This window comes from Caretta caretta, chromosome 4 (genome assembly GCF_965140235.1).
Source record: "Caretta caretta isolate rCarCar2 chromosome 4, rCarCar1.hap1, whole genome shotgun sequence".
Classification (NCBI taxonomy): domain Eukaryota; kingdom Metazoa; phylum Chordata; order Testudines; family Cheloniidae; genus Caretta; species Caretta caretta.
Genome location: NC_134209.1, coordinates 26979711 through 26995882, shown reverse-complemented (window position 1 = coordinate 26995882; position 16172 = coordinate 26979711). Strand labels below are relative to the sequence as shown.

At 43.5% G+C, this 16172-nt stretch overlaps 1 protein-coding gene across 1 annotated transcript in view; it reads left to right on the top strand.

Annotated features, from left to right (window-relative positions):
• Positions 1 to 16172, top strand: part of RASGEF1B (RasGEF domain family member 1B) — a 374925-nt gene that overhangs the window by 261248 nt on the left and 97505 nt on the right. The window lies entirely within an intron of this gene.

Below are 16172 nucleotides of genomic sequence, written 5' to 3'. Positions count from 1 at the left end.
ATTTTATTTATTATTTTATTTATTGTATTTTCATAATCGGCTACTCAGAAAAAGCTTTAAAACTCGGTTGGAATTTGTTATCTAAAATACAGTAGTTAATTTACTTCAAGATGCACAAATGAGAACACAGATACACAGAGATACTGATGTTCAGAGCCCTCACCCCCAATCACCATACAGTGCAGGTTCAGTTGCTCAGCAACTGTCCACTCTAACTGAGCTCAGAATGTAAGGGTGGTTTTTTTTCAGTTGTATACATCGCACTATAACTGTTCGTAACAGTGAAATATGGACAGATGGCTAAAGACAGGTAGTGTTAAGAACAACACACAGAGTATCAGTGATGAGAAGGGTAGTGGTTATGTGAGCAGCTGGTAGATCTGGAAGGGGATACGCAATAAGAAAAGTTTGGGAATCTCTGATCTATATCTTCTTGACAATGGCATCTCAAAAGAGTGTGAAAGAATTTAGATTAAGGCCCCTAGAGTTTAGGGGATAGGCAGATTCTATATCAATACCTGATTAGCTGATACCCTGTTATCTGTGTAACGGTATGAACTGGAGCCAATGGATATTGACTCCTGTCTTGTGATGGGTATTAACTTTGCAGTCATGACCTATGTTATGTGATTGGGGCTAGGCAATAAAGGACAATATCTTACCAGCACTCTTTTATGTCACACTTGTATTCCAACCCCAGAATGAGAGAGACTGGCAGTCATCCAGTAATGGCAGGAACAGAATGGGCATTTCCTAGCTCTGCCTTTGAAGGGTGGTTGCGGGCTGGCAAGCTGCATTCTCTCCTGAATGTGTCATCTTGGTGGACTAGGGGAAATGAGTCCTTGGCATTGTGAAAATGAGGGCCCCAGCCACTTGAGAAGGTGAAAGAGAAAGAGTTTGCATCACAGAATGTGATTTAACACTGCTAATCAGATCAGGAAAGGGTATTGCAGTAGGACCTGGTTCTCCAGATACATTCAGTAATACCATTGACTGTGGAGAGTAATTCCTAACTCAACTGCAGGCTCAGCTGCTGTCAGATGAAAGGGAGATTTAGAAAAGGGGTAGGAGAAGGCAGCCCATTGAGTTTCTGAATTGGTATTCAAACAAACCAAAGGGGGGAGTCCATTTGTGCCAAGAGTGATGGGAGGAGGGAAAGCCCAAAACCAGAGGCTTGGGAATTGCTGCACAACAGAAAAAGATAAAGTACAGAGTCCATTAGATATGTCCTCCCAGTTTGACTGTGAACCATTGATAACTACTCTTTGAGGATGGTTTTTCAACCAGCTGTTCATGCACCACATTTCCTTAGTTTGCTTAAGAGAATGTCATATAGGACTGTGTCAACAGCCTTGCTAGAATCATGATACATCATGTCTACAGTTTCCACCCTATCCCCTAGGCCAGTAACCCTGTCAAGAAGGAAATTATGTTGATTTGGCATGGCTTGTTCTTGACAAATCCATGTTAGCTATCACTTATCACCCTGTTATCCTCTAAGTGCTTAAATATTGATTGTTTAATAATTTGTTCCAGTATCTTTCCAGGTAGCAAGGTTAGGCTCACTGTTGTATTAATTCCCTGGATCCCCTTTTGAAAGATAGATACTATGTTTGTCCTTCTCCAGTCCTCTAGGACTTCTCCTATCTTCCATAAGTTCTTGAAGATAATTGCTAATGGTTCCAAAATTGCTTCAGCTAGTTCTTTAAGTACCCTTGGATGACAAGAATACAGCTAACTTCTCTGCATATTCTTTAATCTGGTCTTTCCCTATTTTGGCTTGTGATCATTCCCTTTTGTTGTTAATATTAATTGTGTTAAGTTTCTGGTCCCAATTAACCTCTTTAGTGGAGACTGGAGCAAAATAGGCATTAGATACCTTTCCCTTCTCAATATCATCTAGTACAAGCTCTCCTTCCCAACTAAGTAAGAGGACCTATAATTTCCTGCATCTTTCTCTTGCTCCGAATGTATATATGCAACATCTTAGTATGGCCTTTTATGTCCCTTGCTAGATATAACTCATTTTGTGTCTTAGTCTTTCTGATTTTGTATCTACATATGTGCACTATTTGTTTCTACTCAACCTCAGAAATTTCTTCATGTTTTGACTTTTTGCAGGATTCCATTTTGAATTTCAGGTCATTAAGGAGCTCCTAATGGAGACATATTGGCCTCCTACTAGTCTACCTATGTTTCCTTTGCATGGAGATAGTTTGTTGTTGAGCCTTTAATATTGTCTTTTGGAGAAACTGCTAGTTCTCCTGACTCTCTTTTCCCTTAGATTGTCTTCACATGGGACCTTACATACCAGTTCTCTGAGTCTGTCTGATTTTTTGAAGTCCAATGTCCTTATTCTGTGGCTCTCACTCCTTCATTTCTTTAGATCATTAAATCTATCATTGAATTATCACTTTCACCCAAGTCAGAATAAAGTCTAAAATGGCTGTCCCCTGGGTTACTTCCTCTACCTTCTGAAACAAAAAGTTGTCCCAAATACATTCCAATAACTTATTGGACATTCTCTCTTTTGCCTTTTGGCAAAACAGAAAATGTCCAACAGATATCTATGAAGTCCCCCATTACTACCAGGTCTTGTGTTTTGGATATTTGTTACTTGTTCTAGAAATAACTCATCTAACACCACTTCCTGTTTTGGTGGTCTATAGTAACTCCTTAACATGATCTTCCCCCAGAGACTTACAACGGATCTTCCTCTCATCTTTTCTAGACTTAATATATTCTTCATGTATAACGCAACACCTCCTTCCCTTTTTCCCTGCCTGTACTTCCTGAACAAGCTATACCCCTCTATAGCAATGCACCAGTCATGAGGTTTATCCCACTGTCTCTTCGATGCCAGTTATGTCAGAATTTAGTTTATGTACTAATACTTCACGTTCTTCCTTTTTTATTCCCCATACACCTTACATTTTTGTATGGACATCTAAGATATTGAACAGATTCTCGCACTGATTTCTCTCTTGTTGCTCCGATGACCCTCTTTTAATTTTCTATTTCTCCTCCAACATCTAGCCCTCTTTTCAGGGCATCTTTTTTCATACTTACCTGTGGGGTTTTGTCACCTTCCCCCTTTGAACCTAATTTAAAGTCCTCCTCACTAAGTTGGCAAGTAGGTACGTGAAGATGCTCTTCTTCTTTGTGGTCAGGTGGACCCCATCTCTTCCCAGAAGTCCTTCTTCACAGAACAGCATCCCAAGGTTGAGGAAGCCAAAGCTCTCCTTTCAACACAATCTGTGCAGCTATCTCTAGGATGTGCATGTCCCTGCCTGGGCCCTTACCCTCAACTGGGAGGATGGGCAAGAGCACCATTTGTGCACCAACTCCTTTGCCTTCACTCCCAGAGTTCTGTAGTCACTGCTGATCTGCTCAAGGTCAGACCTTGCAGTATTATTAGTGCCAGGTAGATGAGCAGCATGGGGTAGTGGTCAGAGGGATAGATGAACCTTGGGATGAGCTTTCTGTAACATTTTGGATGCAGGCCCTAGGCAGGGCAACAGGCAACATACCTCCAGGGACAGCACGTCAGGTCAGCAGATTGATGCCTCCGTCCGTCAGCACCCTATGCCGCTTCCTCTTGGGTTTGGGGGCAGGTGGCAGCCTTGGGAGGGTTCTCCTTCTCAGCCATTGTGGTCTATTCATCTCCTCCTGTTGCCAGTACAGCATACCAGTTCTTGACCATGGTGGGTGGGGGACCTGGGTGAAACATTGTCTCCTGCCCAAGGTGGCCAGCAGCCAGTCTCCTCCCTGCAGAGTGTATGGTGTGCTTTTCTCCTCTAGTGCCTTTGTAGTCATCTTAATCAGCTAACATGCTCCATCCTGGATGTCTCCGTGTGCATCTCATTGATGAAGTCCTCGTGCCCCTGCATGCTATGCAGACAAGACACCCCTACTGCAGCTTTCTTGCCTGCTTCATGGGGGGCTCCACCAAAAGACACCTCTCACACTGTGTGGTTTCCCCTGCCTGGCTTTCTTCAGCAGGGACATGCAGGTCACATTCCCAGCAAGTCAAAACCAGGACCTGGATTGAAGGCTCCGGGGTCAGGATGCCGATCTGGCAGGGGTCTCCACAGGCGCAGGGGCTTAAAAACAAGAAAGCAAATACAGAGAACCCCAAATCGATTCCTTAAAAAGTCTCATGGTTTTTAAATTGACCTTGAGAATTTTGGGGGCCTAACTCATGACTTTTGAATGTGTGGGGTTGGCTGTACTGTGTGCGTTACCATGCTCTCAGTGTCTTGCCTTTAGAAACCCTTGATTTTTAGATCCTTTTAACACTCTCTCCCTAAAGCAGTTCAGAAGATACTGTGCAGAGGCAGGATGTGCAAGTACTTATTGCAGCAGCAGTCATATTGGAAATCAAGGGTGTTCCTCCTGTACGTGGATTTCTAAGAAAACCCCTTTCCATACAGTAGAGAAGCAATCACATCTGTTTGTGGGAAGGAAACTTCAGTCAGTCTGTCATAAGTTTCACTTCATTAAGGTTCTCTGCTATCAATGTATTTCTAGGAGAAGTGGTTTTCCTTTCAGTTCCTCTGCCTGCCACCCATTAGCTTCTGCTTTAGCTTCACAGTGATTCATCCAAATATGTCATTTGTTTTATACTAGTGCCTACAGGTCCAGTTATGATCAGAGCCCCATTGTGCAAGTCTCTGTATATAACACACAGTGAGAGACCGCTCTTGCCCGGAAGAACTTATGCAGACAAAGGAAGGATTCTTCTCCCCATTGCTCTTGTTGGGGAGCGACGGCATAGAGAAATTGACTTGCCCAAGGTCACACTGGAAGTCTGTGGCAGAGGTTAGGTAGGGATTGAACCCAGCTTTCCTGAATGTTTGCCTTGTGCTTCCGACCCCAAGGCCATCTTTATACAAAGCCTTTCAGAACAGTGGTCTGAGCACTTGCTGATCTCGTTTCCCCTTACTCTGCTAGGCACCAGTCAGTTTATTTGGTCTACTCTTTTCTCAGGGGCTTTAACTGTGTTTCATTCAGTGGCTATTTGGCACCTTCTTCTCTTTACCATTCCACTGCTATCTTCCATGACATGATATGTGCTGCTGCTCTTTTCTCCTTTCAGCCAAGCCCAACAGCGCCCTTAATTCCCAACTGTTGGGGTGGCACTGCCAGTTCTCCTGTTAAATTATCGATGATCTTTTATAAAACACCTTCCGACATCTCTGAGTGAATCGTTAAGGTGAGTATACGTGACACTTCTTGCTAATGACTGTGTTGTATCCTTGGGCCCTTTATGGGAGTTTGTTATATAAAAATCCCTCTGCAGTACCAGCGGGATACGGCAATGCTGTGACCAGATTTGGACAGAAGCCTTGATTCTGTCTGAGATTTAGGCAGACATCAGCCATACCCTACTATTCTTTTTCTTAGAGGTTTTTTCATTTCATTTATTCCTCCACAAGAATGTTTAAAGAAACAGATTTCAAAATCGTGACCATTTTGGGCCTCTCCTATTGTGCATCTTCTCATTGCCCAAACATTTGGTCTTCCTCCACTTGGCCCTCAGCACTGGTTTTCCGCCTTGTTCTGCATCCAGTTCGGGTGTATCTCCTCGCTCTCAAAGCACCCCTACATGGAGGAAATTGTTAGCTGGCCAGTTAGGGCACAAAGTGGCCAGCACAGGGGGAGGAAATCTGCTCCACTGAAGTTACTCCTGGTTCATATTCAGATACCATGAAGTTCCAAAAGGAGAGCGAAATGTGTAGGTCAGAGAACAGTCTTCACTGTTTTCCTGGGGCTCTGGCAGTTGTTTAGCAAGGAAGAGATTGTCAAGGATTTTTTGTTACCTCTGTACTATTCCTTTACACGGCTCACCATGTAGGAGACTGAAAAGACCAAGACTGTAATCATCCTGTTGTGAAGGTAATTACAACCGAGGATGTGTGTAGGGAGGTCTAATTTGGGGGATTTCTTTTTAAAACCGCTATGAGAAAATCAATAAGACAAGCGATGGATTTTGTTCCACTGTGGAGATTCACAATGGTAGACTCTTCTGCTCCATTGCAGCAGCTCTTCAACAGAGTGAACCGTATTTTCAGGGTTCTGTGCAGGTATTTCAGCAGTTGTTAAATTACCTTTTTATGGTGCTTTGGCCATCGCAGGGCAAGATCACAGCCATACCATCGCAGAAATAGATGGACATTGTCCGAAAGTTCATGCCCCTCACTTCAGTAGAGTATTGCTGCAGTAGAGTGTGAAACAAACCCACCAAAATTATGACAGGGCAACGGAAACAATTTAGACTGTACCTGCCTTTGCTATGGGAGTGAAATTGCTGTATTATAAGTGCCATCTACTCCCTAGTTGTTTCTAGGTCATATTGGTTTTAGTAGCATTTAGTTGCTGGGCTAAATAAAGGCTGCACTGGCATTCTATGGGGAGGCTCAGCATTGCCTTCAATGAACTTGGGAGCAGGCCCACTGTTACTTCTCTATCGTCCTCCCTGGGAGTGTTGTAAGAATGAATGTTTGTACTGCACTGTGCACATGGAAACTGCCATATAGTTATTAGTATTAAATATCCCCCTCTCCTTGAGAATTACTTGTGCGGCTTCCTATCTCCACATATGCATTCTGACTGAATAGCTCCAACCACCTGTAGTCTGGCATTCATTCATAGGACAGGGAGGCAGAGCAGAGAAGATTCATGTTGTCAATGAACAAGTAAATACAGTCAGTCGAAGCCGGGTGTAAGTAATACATCACTTGTGATATTTCAGCCTTACCTGTTTGAAGTCCCACTGTGAAACTACTGCCATCTAAAGCCTCTGTTCTTTTTATTCAGGTACCTTTACTGCATCCATATCCATGGTCTCGCAACACCTATGCCTGGGCCAGATTTTTCCAACTCTAATTCACACATGTTGTCTTTAGTCACATGAGGAGTTCCATTGACTTCCATAGGACACCTCACACAAGTCAGGGCTGGCAGGATCGGGCCCTTAGTTTTTTATAAGGTAGACTGGGCCTTTTTGGGGGTAGAGCTAAATAATTGCAATGTTTTACTATTTATCTGAATTTTAATATTGTAAACCAGTTGTCGCACACATAGCAGATAGCACACCGGCATTGATTTCTCTGCAGTTTTTAGATTAAGACTTGTCTGAAAATAGGATCAAAGGTTTAGTGTCGGTATTTCAGCTCTCCTGTGGTCTGGAATCTTCTTTGACTCAACTCAGTAGGTGGGGGAGGGCTGGAATGCCTGTTTAAACAGGCTGTAAGGCCATTTCCCTCCTGTCTCTTTGAGCACAAGCTAGCTTTTGAAAATAGATCTTCAATATATAAATATATCATCCTTAACAGAAGTAACCAGATAATGGGCAAAACTGTTTGAGTAGCAAAATGACTCCATGCCCTCCCTTCATAAAAGCTCACCTGACCCAAAACATCTCGACCAAACGCCCAGCAAACAAACCCTTCCTCCAGCCACGGAGGATTGTGTTCAGTCAGGTTTCAGAGTAGCAGCTGTGTTAGTCTGTATTCGCAAATAAAAAAGGAGTACTTGTGGCACTGTAGAGACTAACAAATTTGTTTGAGCATAAGGTTTCGTGAGCTGTAGCTGTGCTCAAATAAATTTGTTAGTCTCTAAGGTGCCACAAGTCCTCCTTTTCTTTTTGTGTTCAGTCAGAAGTTCAGTCTGGTTGGGACCACAAAGGGTACATCTATATAGCGCAAAAAGTCCTGTGGTGGTGAGTCTCAGAGCCAGGGTCAACTGACTCAGGTTCCCACTGCCTAAAGATAGCAAGGTGAACGTTCAGGCTCCGAGCCCCCGCCTCTCGCTGGGTTTCAGAGCCCAGGCTCCAGCCCCAACCCCAGTGCCTACACTGCTATTTTTAGCCCCACAGCTCCAGCCTTGAGTCAGTTGACCCGGACTCTGAGACTTGACTCGTTGCTGTGGGTCTTTTGTTGCTCTGTAGACGTACCCAAAGAAGGAGGAATGCAAATGTCACATGTAATTCGCCCCTATAAACATTCGGCATGATTTTATAGCTGTTCTTTTCCCTGGCGGTGCAGGCAGTTACCTCTTGCCTATAAACTATGACAAATGAAGCCACAACAGTTTATACCTTACTTAGAAACTTCAAGTGCAGCTCTAGTCGGAAAAGTGATTTTGTAAAAATGACATTGGGGGGTTCCATGTTCATCGTATCTCAATGATTTACAGAGTATATATGCTCAGTTTACAGATAAAATGGATTTTATTTCAAACTGCCAAACCTGAAAATTCAACCTGGGCAATTCTTGAAAGGCAAGTGAGGCTCTTTCTTGCTCACATATTGCCACCGGTAATAAGATTCTGCAGGCCAAATTGGGTCCTCAGTTATTCCTACATAGCATCATTTCCTTCAAATAATGCTCCCAGTGACACCTGTACAGCTCTTCTCTGCCTGTGGGTTTGCACAGTTGTAACTGGCTGGAACACAGAAAACCATTCTGTTGATAGTGCACAAGAAGGAATCAAATTGAGTTCACTCTCTCTGACCTGCATTGGCCGTGCAAGGTTAATGGGAGTAAACAAGCAATAAAAACTGCGCTGGCCAACCCAGCTAAACTGACGCTAGGAAGAGGGCTGTCACAGCTTACCTCCTTCAGGAAGCAAGGGGCTAAATTGTGACTTCCTGTTCTGCCCTGGGTCAGAGCAATTATGTGGTGCCCCTTATGCAGGGCAGGTTGCTGTGTGCCAAACTAGTCGATAGCATTTAGCTGCAAAGTTTCAGGAATCCCATCTACCCAAAAAGAAAAGGAGGACTGGTGGCACCTTAGAGACTAACCAATTTATTTGAGCATAAGCTTCCACTAGGCCTTAATTTAGGCACAACTTTGATTTTTCAGCATTTCACTTTCAGAGTCCATAACTATGCTCTGTTTGTAAAAAGGCTTTATAGTCCCTGAGAGACCCTCAATTTTATTTTCCAAATGTATCATGGTAGAACTCGTATTAATCACCCTCAATGAGAACGTGTCTAGGTTAGCATTCAGGCTTGTTGTAGTTGCCTTCAGAGCATAACTATGCAATCTCCACACTGACTTGTCTGAGGCCAATGCATCTGTAGAGTAGCAAAATAAGAAAAGATGCTACCCCCCTCTCTGGTTTTGTCCAGGGTTTGTGTAATACGACCTGCTCCTGTTTTCTTATAGATTTTAGCATTACCATCTCAGATCTTAAGTCCCAGAAGATCATGATTTCAAAGCTCTTTTCTTTTAAATATGATGTAAAATGAGTGCTCTACTGTTATTTCTGAGCAGGAGCTATGCTGGTCAGAATGGTTTTCTGTGTTCCAACCAGTCACAACTGTGCAAACCCCCGGACGGAAACGGGCTGTATGGGTGCCATTGTCTAAAATGTCACAAAACACTCTTTGCAGGCTAGATGCAGACTGATGGCCTAAAGGCTAAAAGGTTTTATATCCCAATATAAGCTTCTCAGTGACCCAGTTTTATGGCAGAAGAACAGTGAGAGCACTATCCAGGAACTATCATTGCATGTTCAGGATTGTGCACGGCCCTTTTATCTATGTCACGCATGCCCAAAATCCAATCATGTATATTTATGTTTCAGAGATGTTACTCTGAGCAGGTCAAAGGAATGTCTTATCTCCCTGTTTTTTTCCTCTCAAAAATCTTAGTAGAGAGACTTTGCAGCAAAACAATCTTTATGGGATATAAAAGGCCTGAGATTTGTTGATAGCATTTTTTCATTTGTTGAAATAAGGATTTATATAGTATCAGATTTAAACATATTTGAACCTACAGATGATAACACTTAGCTTTTCTTTGTAAGAGAAATGAACAAGTTCATATCATGGTTGCATTCCTGCAAAAATCATCAGGAAGAGGACACTTCCATTCAAGAGGCACGGGGGACAAATTTATATAGAAACAGTGATAAATTTGAAATCCTCTCGCTCGGTTTAGCCACAACCTTGGATAATTTCTCCAATGCTAGTAGACTAATGATCATCTTAAAGCACATCTGAAATCTTTAAAGCACATTTTAAAAACATAATAATGGACAATCTGATAAGCTCATGCATAGAATCATAAGCATGATAGTACTCAGAAATGTGTAGGCTAGCATCTTGAACCGTCTGATGCGTGCTTACACCTGTATATGTCAGAATTGTGAAAATTTGACAAAATATCTCCAGTAGTTTGATCTTAAGTTAACAATCAAGTCTGCTGAGCCATCCCAGCTGATGGAGTCTATTGGCTATCAGATTAGCTGACTTCAGGTGGAGGGCATGTAGCCTAAAACAGAGCCTTAGCTAGACAGGTCAAGAGAAAGGTGTTACATGCTGTATGTATTTATCATGTACTAATTCATTTCAGTGAGTTCTTGGAATGTAAGCCTCAAACCTTCTCGTTTTCCCTACTTTCCCAGTTGTCTCATCTCTCACCCAGGTCAGCATCCTGTTTACATTACATGAACAGAAAGAAAGAACCAAATTCTGCCCTCAGTGACACCAGAATAAATACGCAACTATCTCAGTTCTGCAGCTAAATGCGGCAGGGATAAAAGAAAGGATGGTTGCTGTAAAATTAATTCGAAGTCCAAATCTCCATTCAGTGATGACATCTGGCATAACATGCTGTATATACTGTAGCTGTTGCCCATAACCTGACTTCTGTTCGTGCACAAAAATCTCTGGTTCAAGTTAAGTGGAGTTTTTAAACCTGCTAGCTGGCCCATGGAGGGGGCTAGGGAAGGACTAAAGCCCAAGTGCTACTGACGCCCACCCTAGTAATGCAGTGGGGATGCAGCTATTTTGTACTGCTAATCCAGTCGTTCTGTGCAGCTCAAGTGATCTGCAGCATAACTATTCTCACTCGAGAGGCATTAACTCTAGTGTAGATGACTTGAGCTAAGGCTATGTTTATACACGTAAACCGCTACAGCAGCTCAGACATGCACTACAGTGACAGGCAGGGTTCTCTAGTCACTGAAGTTAATTCACTTTCCTGAGAGGTGCTAGCTAGGTCGACGGAAGAATTCTACGTATAGCTAATTTCCATGTCCCCACTGAGCTAATCTTGAAATCTGGCATGTTCGTTCGTTATGAGTCTCTGAAAAAAATCCAGTATTTGAAAGCTTATGCTCTAATAAATTTGTCAGTCTCTAAGGTGCCACAAGTACTCCTGTTCTTTTTGTGGATACAGACTAACAGGGCTGCTACTCTGAAACCAGTATTTGAAATGTGATCTTTAAATCACAGGTCATCAGTCATTTGGATGGATTTCAACCATTCATGAACCTTTACATATTAGGCTAATGACTTACAAACGTGTTAATTGCTGCCATTACTGGGTCTGAGGCCTCCACTTTGAAAAAATAAGGGTCATCTGAGGTCATGCATGTGTTTATTGGGCAGATGATTATAAACCTTTACAGCGATTTCAGTGGTCCCTGCTGCTGCCTAAGCGACAGTGTATCAGTTCATGGGCAGTTAGTTCACGGAAAGAAAGAAGACCCCATCCCACCGGCTGCTAGCATAGAATTCCCATAACTTTTAAACAAGGCACAAAGAGCAGTATTTTCTGTGGATAGTGATATAACCCATGTAGCCAGCTTTAGTGTGCAGTGGACTCGTTTCTGTTTCTCCTTCCGTACACCAAAAAATGTGAAACAATGTTAGGAGGCTGGAAAGCTGCATATTTAGTTATTAATAAAGGATAGATGATGAAGATAAAAACCTCCCGAAAATGATCACAGGCTGCTCACTGCAATTAAAAATAAACATTGTCACAACATTGAAAAGTAGGAGCTGACCTGTGTCGACTTGCACACAATCGACACGGGCACTGACAGCAATGTTTTCCCAAGGGGGCGGTGTTACAGTTCAAAGTTGGTACCTCCCTCTCTCCATGGGCACCCTTTGCAAGTGACAGGCTCCACCCCTTGTCTCAGGGTGAAATCCTTGATTCATCCCACGTTTAGATTTGGCCCCCAGGTCACAGCACCCTTATTCATGCCCTCAGCAGGGCCACCTGCAATAGATTACAGGACTTTGTGACCAGTGTGACAGTGCAACGACAGGGAACAACTTGTTGAAAACCGAGTATTTATTTACCCCGAGGAACACAACACAGAGAGAAAGGGTTAAAACAACAAAACGCATGTTATCTTACCTAAACCATAGCCTTTCCTTGCTAGTTTAAGTCGGTCCCACTTGTCCCAGGCATCCCCAGCACTGGGGCTGGGTGTGACAGGCTGCACCCCTGCAGCTTCTACCTCTGATGGTCTGACCCCCAATCAGTGTCTTCCACCTAGTTCACAGGCTGTCTGTTATCCATTTCATAGTCCCTTTGTTTGACCAGGTTCAGGGATTCCAGGACAATCTGGTTTGTGCATCTCAGCTGGTAGGTCAGAGGTAGGCTTCCAGCATGGATTTACTGTATCAAGCTGAGCGCTGGCAATTGAATGAGACACATTGGTTCCTGGGTAGGTATGGAGAGCTCCAGCTGGAATTAATCCGTAGTGTTTCGTAATATTGCACTAAACCCACAGAGACACATGTAACATTCATAAAATGAACACAGATCACTCCCACATTCTTAACAGGTAAACTGCTATAATCTTGTGTGAATGTATATTAATAAGCATATGGAATAAGGTGTATGATCTATCTTTTAAAATCTGAAAGCTACGTGATGGACCAGAACTCCTTAAGAGGACATCTGCCAGTAGATGTGCCAGAACTATGCATATGTTTATTGTTTATTGTTAAAGTCCATTAAATTTTAGTAAAACTAATAAGATTAATTAGTTCTAAATCATTGTCATGGGTTAGTACTTGACATGGTATGCAATTCAGATATCTCTTCATTAAGGTTCTTTATTATTATTTTTAGAAGGGATTTGTAAGAGGAAGAGAAAACCCCTACTCATTCACATGGGAGCTCAACAATGCTCAGCTTAAGCTCAACACTTGAAATATTTTTAACTAGTACTAATAAAAGGTAATGGGTAGGATTTTCAAAAGCACTCATAGTTGGCTTAACTCTGCTATCATTGAAGTCCGCAGCAAAACTCCTGTTGTCTGCACTGGGAGTGAAGTTAGGCCAATGTAGAGTGTTTTTTAAAACTCCGCCTAATTCGCTTATTTCTGTCTTCTTTCCACTTAAATTAAAGCCAGGGATGTAAAACCATATTAAATCTCAAAAATATTTTTTATAAAAAAAATCCTGTGGATAATATCTTGCACCACTATAGTGCCATTCATGTAAGGATTTCAAAAGGCCTTGCAGTTTATTTTATGCTCACACCAACCCTGCAAGATAAATACATATTGTCCCCAGTTTACAGATAGGTAAATTGAGCCATAGGGAGGTTAAGTGACTGTTAGAGTTAAGCTCTCCTGACTTTTCCTTTTTCCATGGTTGTGTAAAGTACCTCGCACATCCCAGGGCAGTGTAGAACAAAGAATGACTTCATGGTGAGAACAGTAATACAAGCTTTTACACCTGAAACTACAAAGGTGAAATCCCAGCCGACAGAAGTCATTGACCCCAATGGTGACCTGACAGCATAAACCAGCAGAGAAATACAAAGAGTGCAAGCCTGTACAGACACTGGCCTGTACAGACATCATGAGATGATGCTAAGGGAGTGAGCTGTGGGACATACATCTGATCAGTAGGGGTGGGATTCATGAAGGTACCTAGGCACCTAACTCCCATTGAAATCAGTGGGCGCGAAGTGCCTAAATACCTCTGTGAATCCCACCCTAAGAGACTGAAGTATTCAGGCCCTAAGGATGTAAACTTTGTTTCTTTGGATCACAAGACTACAAGCAGTAAGAGACTTAGACTCGCTCTGATTTGATACCATTTACTTATGATTTAATTTTCTTTTCTAATAAACTTTGCATTATTTACAATCCTTCAGGAACAGGGTGGTTAGTATAAAGCCAGGAAGTTGAGAGCAGATGAAGGCTGAAGGGAAGGAGCAGGGCTTAAATTCTTATAGAGTATTTCCCAGAATTCCCCATGCTTCCTCCCCTCCCCTCCGCACCCCCTGCCCCATGATATAAAAACTCCAGATGGTTGAAAATATTTACTGAAGCTCCGCTCCAGCCAGCTCTGGCTGAATTTAAACGCTGGGAAGGAGTCTGCAGTTGCCTTCTGGGAACTGAGAGATGGTGAGGAGGAAACCTAGGGGGATGAATAAGCCCTGGGATCCTAGCCCTGAAAGAGGGGTCAACCCAGAGAAGTTGTGGGGAGGACAGCCTGAGAGAGAAGAAATCTAGGGGAACAGCACTAAGAAGGGGGACTGTGCAGACCTTGGCTGCTAGTTATAGCATCCCTGGGCTGGACTCCAGTGTAGAGGCACGGCCTGGGTTCTCCAACCAGCTGCTGGCAAAGTGGCACAGGACCAAATGTTAGAACAGAAGACTGCCTGAGATGGCATCCAGATAGCTTGTCAAGTGGGACTTTGTTAATCTGGAAGAGGGGGACTACATAGTAACCTGGCTGGAGGGCCAAGTCACAAAGACTCTGAGTGATGAAGAGAGATGAAGGTCAGAGCATGAGTAACCGATGGAAGGGGGCGCCAGGTGGGACAAAAATTAATTCCCAGACCAGGCCACGAGGAGGCACTCCTGCCAGTGACTGAACCCCTTTACGGAGACAATCACTGGTGGGCACCTTGGACAGAAATTGAGCTCATACCACCAGAAAGACAGAATCAGCTGGAATAATGAGTCATGTACATAGTCACAAACAAAACAACTTTTAATGTCCTTCTCCAAGAGGCCTGGAAGGACCAGTGGCATGGGGAGAGTCACACAACCTATTGACTGCTAGGCATGGCTACAAGCAGACAATATACTCTAAAGTATTATTTTACTCCTTACACTGCCCATGCTGCAAAACTCCCCCAATGTACCTCTACAATAGATGAAGTGAGCTGTAGCTCACGAAAGCTCATGCTCAAATAAATTGGTTAGTCTCTAAGGTGCCACAAGTCCTCCTTTTCTTTTTGCGAATACAGACTAACACGGCTGTTCCTCTGAAACCTACAATAGGACCATTAACCGAGCAGTGTATTTGTGTTTCTATGAGTGATGTCAAATATATACTCCTGTAAAGTGCTGTGTGAACTTGCAGGTTTAAGGGCAGAATTCCCAGCCATGAAGATGCTGTGTCCATATCCTGAGAGTTTACATATCTGTGGGAAAGGGACTAGGCCAGGGGTGGCCAACTTGTGGCTCTTCAGAGGTTAATATATGACTCCTTGCCTAGGTGCTGACTCCGGGGCTGGAGCTACAGATGCCAAGTTTCCAATGGGCCAGGGGGTGCTCACTGCTCAACCCCCTGCTCTGCCCCCACTCCACCCCTTCCCCCAAGGCCCCTGCCCCTTCCCTTTCCCCCGAGCCTGCGCACGCGAAATAGCTGATTGCGGCGGGCGGGAGGCGTGGCGAGTGAGAGGGAGGTGCTGATTGGTGGGGCTGCTGGCAGACGGGAGGCATTGGGGGTTGGTGGGGGGGCAGCTGATGGGGGGCTGCTGATATATTACAAATTCTGGCTCCTTCTCAGGCTCAGGTTGGCCACCCCTGGGCTATGCCATGGCTAGTCCATATCTGGGTTGCAAGTAAAACTTTCTATGCGTGGTACATAATCAGAATTTTGGCATCAATTAAACCACATGAAGTCAGTGGTGGAAAGGAAGGGAATCTTTCAAAGGAAATGTGATGATGTGGTGGTAAACCTCAAGTAAAGGAAGCAACTGATATCCAAAAAAGGATCATGGTACCGATTATGTCCATGTGTCAGAACGAAACACAAGAGAGAGATATAACTAGGTCAGATATACAGCACACTAGGCTGCAGCTCTGAAAGTCTCAGGCTGCCTTTCACCCAAATACTTGGCTCTCAGAAATATGGGCATTCAGCTACTTTTCCCCCAAGAGCTCCCAGCTTTCTTACTGCTATTGTACCCCTCGCTTTGAATTTATCCTTTAGATAGGCTTTCCCCATCTGCTCTTCTGGGAACTGGCCTTGCAAATGTGAGAGAGACAACTAGCCTGTGCTTAATTTGTTCCAAGGCTGAGCCCTGGCACCTCTAGGTGCTTGGCAGGTCACAGTCCCAGCACCTCTGGGCTTGCCGCATAAGTTATACAAGTAAAAATACTTGCTTGA